This window comes from Leptonychotes weddellii, unplaced genomic scaffold (assembly GCF_054177405.1).
Source record: "Leptonychotes weddellii isolate Sample4059 unplaced genomic scaffold, ASM5417740v2 HiC_scaffold_9898, whole genome shotgun sequence".
Taxonomy (NCBI): domain Eukaryota; kingdom Metazoa; phylum Chordata; class Mammalia; order Carnivora; family Phocidae; genus Leptonychotes; species Leptonychotes weddellii.
This window is the reverse complement of record NW_028071337.1, coordinates 1-7,784: the sequence shown is the minus strand read 5'-3', so window position 1 is coordinate 7,784 and position 7,784 is coordinate 1. Positions and strand designations below refer to the sequence as shown.

General features: G+C 35.1%; 1 pseudogene; it reads left to right on the top strand.

The window, feature by feature from the left end:
* Window positions 1-7,231: 7,231 nt before the first annotated feature.
* LOC145720080 (ferritin heavy chain pseudogene) lies at window positions 7,232-7,779 on the top strand (annotated as a pseudogene).
* Window positions 7,780-7,784: the final 5 nt, after the last annotated feature.

Here is a 7,784-nt window from a genome sequence, read left to right as displayed (position 1 = left end):
GGGTTAGCCTGTTGGTGGGTATTGAGGAGGGCACATTCTGCATGGAGCACTGGGTGTTATGCACAAACAATGAATCATGGAACACTTCATCTAAAACTAATGATGTATGTATGGGGATTAACATAAGAATAAAAAAAATAAATAAAAAATAAAATGGTAAAAAAAATAAAATAAAAAAAATAAAAAGACACAGAAATGGCTAACAGACACATGAACAAATGTTCAACATCGCTCAGCATCAGGGAATTACAAATCAAAACCACAATGAGGTACCACCTCACAATGGTCAGAATAGCTAAAATTAACTCAAAAAACAAGAGATGTCAGTGAGGATGTGGAGAAAGGGGTACGCTCCTACACTGTTGGTGGGAATGCAAGCTGGTGCAGCCACTCTGGAAAACAGTAGGGCATTTCCTCAAAAACTTAAAAATATAACTACCCTACAACTCAGAAATTGCACTACTAGGTATTTTTCCAAAGGATACAAAAATACTGACTGGAAGGGGCACATGCACCCCAGTGTTTATAGCAGCAATGTCCACAATAGCCAAACTATGGAAAAAGCCCAGATGTCCATCAACAGATGGATAAAGAAGATGTGGTTTATATACACAATGGAATATTACTCAGCCACCAAAAAAAAGGAAATCTTGCCCATCTGCAATAACATGGATGGATCTGGAGAGTTTTAGGCTTAGTGAAATAAGTCAGCCAGAGAAAGACAAATACCATATGATTTTACTCATGTGGAATTTAAGAAACAAAACTGATGAACATAAGGGAAGGAAAGGAAAAATAAAATAAAGTAAAAACAAACAAACAAAAAACCAAAAGCAAAACAAAAAAAGAAAGTTCTACATATAATTTTACATATATTAATGAATCTACATAACATAATTATGTTGTAAAAACTAATTATCAAAATTGTCTTAAAAAAACAAAATTGTCTTAAAAAGAGAAAAAATAGCAACCACAATATGACAAATTTGTCAATGGATTAGTCAAAAAAGTAAAAAAGAAAAGAAAAGAAAAAACCCATTTCACAGATTATTATAGCAACATCTTAAATAATTTAAAAAATCTTTATGTATAAATACCTAGAACATAGAAAAAGATGATGTTTGTCCTCTTAATAGAACATTTATTTAAAAAATAGGTATAGGTTTCTGTCTAATCTGGCATCTAAAAATAAAGGCAAAATTCTGATTAAAATATTACCAAATTGAAATCAGTGGTATACAAATACAGTAGTATGGCTTCCATTATTAGAATAGCACCAGCATCATTTATGTAATTTAATGGCAACTCAAAATCAAGATACATAATTAAATTTTAAAAATTTAAGGAGGAATATAATATGATGGTTTTAATAAATAAATAACTGTTAATTCAGCATTACTGACAAAATGAAATGTAAGGCCTTAAGAAGTGAGAAATAGGAAATCCTACTGGATAAAGAATATCTCTCAGCACATAGATTAGATATCACACTAAATGATAAAACATGAACACCATTCCTATTTCATATAATACACTTAAGATGGCTATTAGTTACTGTTTCACATAAGAGAGGTCTTTGTCAAGGCTAATAAAACATGAAAAAAAATGGAGAGGGCACAAATATTACCACTTTACAGGCAATCGAATTCTCTCTTGGGGCAATCAACTCTAAACATGTTTAAATTATTTTTTAAAAGATTTTATTTATTTATTTGACAGAGAGAGAGAGAGCAAGCGAGCACAAGCAGGGGGAGCAGCAGAGGGAGAGGGAGAAGCAGACCATACGAGAGGCTCAACCCCAAGACCCAGTTATCATGAGCTGAGCCAAAGGCAGATGCTTAACTGACTGAGCCACCCAGGTGCCCCCAAATTTTTAAACTATTAAGACAATTCAATAGCTTGTGTACATACAAAATGAAATCTTAAAACCAACAGCTTTTGAATATACTAGTGATAACCAGCCAGAAAATTATCATGGGAAAACTATGTTACTTGTAATAGCAATAAAAACCATGCAACATCTAGAGATAAACCTAATAAGAAACATACAAGACCCATTAGGACAAGTAGGGAAGATTTTATTAGAAATTAAAAAACTAATTCTAAATTTGACAGATGGAGAAAGTATACAGTAGTATAAAAATATAGGCCTGTAATTGAACAAAAATGTATCCTACCAGATATCAAGCATATTACATAAAATTAGCAATTAAAATATGTTCTTTAGATACAGGTAAAAATGTTAGGTCAAGGATCAATAAAGTATATAGGAACTAAATTATTTGTATGCAGGATAATTTTCATTTTGATAACTTTGCAATTCAGAGTGGACAAACGGATTACCCAATAAATGGCCTAGGGCAATTTGATAGCTACATGAATAGACAACCTCATGTCATATGCTAAGATTTACTACATGTTTCTTAAATAGGTTAAAGCATTTAAAAATAACCTTTAAAATATTAGCAGAAAATGTAGAAATTTTTCTTTTCTTTTGCAGTGAGAAAGATATTTCCAATTAGAAAACAATTGACAAATGTATCCTTATAAAGACAAAAAAGGAAAAACAAAAAGTTTCAAAAAATACCACATTAAAAATATGTAAGTCAATTGAAATGTTGGGATACAAGAACACAGAATTAATAAACAAAATTCACATACGGCTCTTAAAAAAGTTTTTTTTAAAGACTTTATTTATTTGTGTGAGAGAGCACGAGCAGGTGGATGGTCAGAGGGAGAAGCAGACTCCCCCCACTGAGCAGGTAGCCCGATATGGGGCTCCACCCCAGGACCCAGGGATCATGACCTGAGCCAAAGGCAGATGCTTAACCAACTGAGCCACCCAGGTGCCCTTTAAAAAAGATTTTTTAAAGGCAACCAACCATATCAGAAAAACAAGCAAAGGATATAAAAATATATTAAGAAAAAAAATTCTAGAAAACATGTAAAATTATGGTCAACACATAAAGTTATGCTCAACGTTAGTAGCAAAGAAGAAATGCAAGTTAAAAGCAATCAGTTATTTTTCACATAGGAGATTGTCTAAAACTTTTAAGAAAATTTTACCATCAGTGTTATCAGGAATTCAGGGAAATGACAGTTCTTCATATACCATGGAACGAGAAAGTGGTGAAATGTTTTTAGAAAAGTTTTTGGTAGAATTTTCTAATGCTTAATTATTAATTCTTTTGATCAATAAATTCTGCTTTTAGAGATGTCTTCTGAAGTAACACTCAAAAAACAAATATATTCAACATAACTAATCATCAGGAAAATTCAGATAAAAGCACAATGAGGTATTGTTTCACACCTGGCAAAAATGCCACCATCAAGAAGATGAGATTACAAGTGTTGAGGGGACTGGAGAAACAGGAACCCTTGTGCACTGTTGATGGGAATGTGTACTGGTACAGCCACTAAGGAAAATAGTATGGAGTTCCTCAAAAAATTAAAAATAGAATTATCATATGATTCAGCAACCCCAGTTCTGTGTATGCATCCCCAAATAATCAAATCAGGACAAGGAAGATATATGTATACCCCCATGTTCATTGTAGCATTAATTAAAAGAAAAAACATAGAAACAACCTAAGTGTCTAATGTTCATTGACAGTTGAATGGATAAAGAGAATGTAATGTTCCTCTGTATAATTTCATAATATATATAATAATATATTCATATGATGTGAGCATATATTTGTGTAATATATATTCATAATGTATATTACAATATACACATATATATTATTGAGCTATAAAACAGGAGGATAAATTGCCATTAGTGATGACATGGATGAACATTGCAGGCATTATATTTCATGCAATAAGTCAGACAGAAAAATAAATATGATTTCACTTGTGTGTGAAGTCCAAAAAAAAAAAAAGCAAAACTGAAGTCTTACAAACAGATAGCAATTTAGTGGTTGCTGGGGATGAATGATAGATAAATGAGTGAACATGGTCAAAGGGTACAAATTTTCAATTACAAGATGAGTAAGTTCTATGTGTCTCATATACAGAATGGTGACCGCAGTTAGTAATACTATATTGTATACATGAGAGGTGCTAGAAAAATATATCTTAAAATTTCTTGGGGCTCCTGGGTGGCTTAGTAGGTTAAGCGTCTGCCTTCGGCTCAGGTGGTGATCCCTAGGTCCTGGGATCGGAGCCCCGCATCAGGCTCCCTGCTTGGTGGGGAGTCTGCTCCTCCCTCTGCCTTCTCCCCCTTCTTGTGTTCTCTCTCTCTCTGTCAAAAAAAAAAAAAAAAATTTCTTAAGCCCTCAAGAAAAATAATTATGTGAGGTGATGGCTTTCTATTTATTTATTTTTTTAAACATTTTTTTTATGTATTTGACAGAGAGAGAGATAGTGAGAGAGGGAGCACAAACGGGGGGGCAGCAGGCAAGGGGAGATGAAGAAGCTCCACCAAGCAAGGAGCCTGATGAGTGGCTCGATCCCAGAACCCTAGGATCATGACCTGAGCTGAAGGCAAACACTTAACCGACTGAGCCACACAGGCACCCTGATGGATTTCTTAACTAACCTTACTATAGTGACCTTTGTCCAATATATGCATATATCAAACCATCATGTTGTATGCCTTAAACATTACACCTCAATAAAGCTGGAAAAAAACAATTAGTTTATTGGGGCAAAATTATTATTATTATTTTTATTTTTTATTGTTATGCTAATCACCATACATTACATCATTAGTTTTTGATGTAGTGTTCCATGATCTATTGTTTGTGTATAACACCCAGTGCTCCATGCAGAATGTGCCCTCCCCAATATCCATCAAAATTATTTTTAATTAGAAAGGTTGAAATCAATCTAAGTGGCCATCAATATGAGAGAAATATAATACATATAATGCTATGAATTATTTCCTATACATAATGTTAAATAAAAATAAAAATATTTTCAAAGTAGATAACATGTAAAATCACAATTGATATTCTCATGTAAGGTATTACTAGATTTTTTTTTTTTTCTCTAACTCAAAGCCTTTATTCTCTCTGTTTCTAAAGGACCTACATATTTGTCCACACTGATTACTAGAGAGACTGCATTTATTGATGAAATGCTGTTTAATTTGCTGTTGTTAATTTTGATTCCACATTTCTTTGGTATCTAGAGAAATCTTGTTTCTACTTTTAAAATCTGGATGTATTGATTTAGTAGTCGGTATCTTGGTGTAATTTAAAGTAACACTGTATAGTTTAAGATTGGTATCATGGGGTCCTGCATTTAAACAGACTCTTTAGAACCACTATGTAAACTTTTTCAGTCATATGGAAATTCGGCTCTGTCTGATGAGACAGTCAAGTGAAATGTCAAACTAAATGGTCTTAAGAAGACTAGAAAGGAGCAGGTGAGGAAATTAAGGCCAAATATACACAAATCCAATTTTTAAAATCAAGGAAAATACTCAATTAAAAATTCTCAGACAGTTGTTTCCAATTAGAAAACAACTGACCTCTTAAAGAGAATCCTTGGATAAAACAACATATTAACCTAAAATAAACATAATCATAAAAATTTACAGTAGGAAATTCTACACAACTAGACCTCTTAAGATATGTGCCATTGTATGTGTTAGTTTGCAAATATTGATTCTCTAATACATCTATCAAACTGAACATCATCAGGTAAACAAGTCATGGAATCTGAACATTTTCAGGTAGTAACCACATTCACTGAACATTCACTGTACCCCTTTAGGCAAACAAAGTACCTTCCCTATTTGTGGTAGATCAAATAACTCAATATGGTATCACATTAAAAACAATAATTTCTTTGCCGGAATATCTTATTTAAAATGTTTTAATGACTATGGATGGCATTAAAATGATCTTACAAGAAAATGATAGTAAAGATCATAATTTGAGAACTTCATAAAGACCTAATTGCCAACCGTGGGTCTAGGCAAAAAAGATTGATACATAATCATACTTATGGGTAAAGAGAAGAGTAAAGCTACTTTCTATATGGAGTTTCTTCTCTGAGTGAAAGGAATTAAAGAACTTATAAGTATGCTTATATTTGAATAATATGTCATAAGGACAAGGTGCTTTCACACATTTAATCTTGTTTGAGCTGAGCAATGTTTTGAGGAAGGCAGGGCTTATTGGCTCAGAGTACCAAAAAGAAAACCAGATCAGAAATGTCAACAATCTGTCCATAGTCACAGTACTAGGAAGAGTAAAACCAGAGTAGCTGAAACTTAATCTGGTGTTTCCCAGCTACTTGTGTTGTGAGGCTTGATCAAGAAAGTCCAATGGGCACTGGGAAGGGCCGCCATAGGAGCAAAGTATGGAATAGTCACAGTGAGAGGAAACTCATATTTACCTCTCTCTTCTATTCGTATATTAAACTTGAAGGTCTACTAGATATAATAAAATAAGAAAATAAGATATAATAATTATTCTTTTAGAATATTTTAAAAAATTATATGCCAACAAATTGGACAACCTTCCCAGAAGAAATAGATAAATCCCTAGAAACATAAAACTTATGAAAACTGAAGCAGAAAGAAATATAAAATATGAACAGACTGATTTCCAGCAATGAAATTGAACCAGTAATTGGGGCACCTAGGTGGCTCAGTCAGTTAAGCATCTGCCTTTAACTCTGCCTCAGCTCAGGTCCTGATCTCGGGGTCCTGGGATTCAGCCTTGTGTCAGGTTCGCTGCTTAGTGGGGGAGTATGCTTCACCCTGTCCATCTGCCCCTCTCCTTCCCCTTCATGCTGCTCATGCTCTCTCTTTCTCTCTGAAATAAATAAATAAAATCTTAAAAAAAAAAAAGAAAGAAATTGAACCAGTAATCAAAAAACTCCCAATAAACAAGTTCAGGACCCGATGGCTTCTCACATGAATTCTAGCAAACATTTAAAGAAGAGTTAATACCTATTCTTCTCAAACTACTCCAAAAAATGAAAGAGGAAGGAAAACTTCCAAATTTATTTAATGAGGCCATGATTACCCTGATACCAAAACCAGATAGACACCACAAAAAAAGAGAGTTACAGGCCAATATCTCTGACAAATATAGATACAAAAATCCCCACAAAAATATTGGCAAACCAAATCCAACAACATATTAAGAAAAATCATTCACCACAACCAAGTGAAATTTATTCCCAGGATACAAAGGTGGCTCAATATTTGCAAATCAATGGGATAAATCACATCAATAAGAGAAAGGATTAAAACAGTATAATCAACAGTCTCCGCCGAGAGTCGCCGCGGGTTCCTGCTTCAACAGTGCTTGGACGGAACCCGGCGCTCGTCCCCCACCCCGGCAGGCCGTTCAGAGCCAGCCCTTCGCCATCTCCTCATAGCGCCCTCGGACCGCTCCAAGGCCCCCGCCGCCGCTCCAGCGCCGCGCAGCCGCCGCTGGCCGCGGCCTCTTCTCAGCCGCCGCCATGACGACCGCGTCCCCCTCGCAGGTGCGCCAGAACTACCACCAGGACTTGGAGGCCGCCATCAACCGCCAGATCAACCTGGAGCTCTACGCCTCCTACGTCTACCTGTCCATGTCTTACTACTTTGACCGCGATGATGTGGCTTTGAAGAACTTTGCCAAATATTTTCTTCGCCAATCTCATGAGGAGAGGGAGCATGCTGAGAAACTGATGAAGCTGCAGAACCAACGAGGTGGCCGAATCTTCCTTCAGGATATCAAGAAACCAGACCGTGATGATTGGGAGAACGGGCTGAATGCAATGGAGTGTGCATTACACTTGGAGAAGAGCGTGAATCAGTCACTACTGGAACTGCA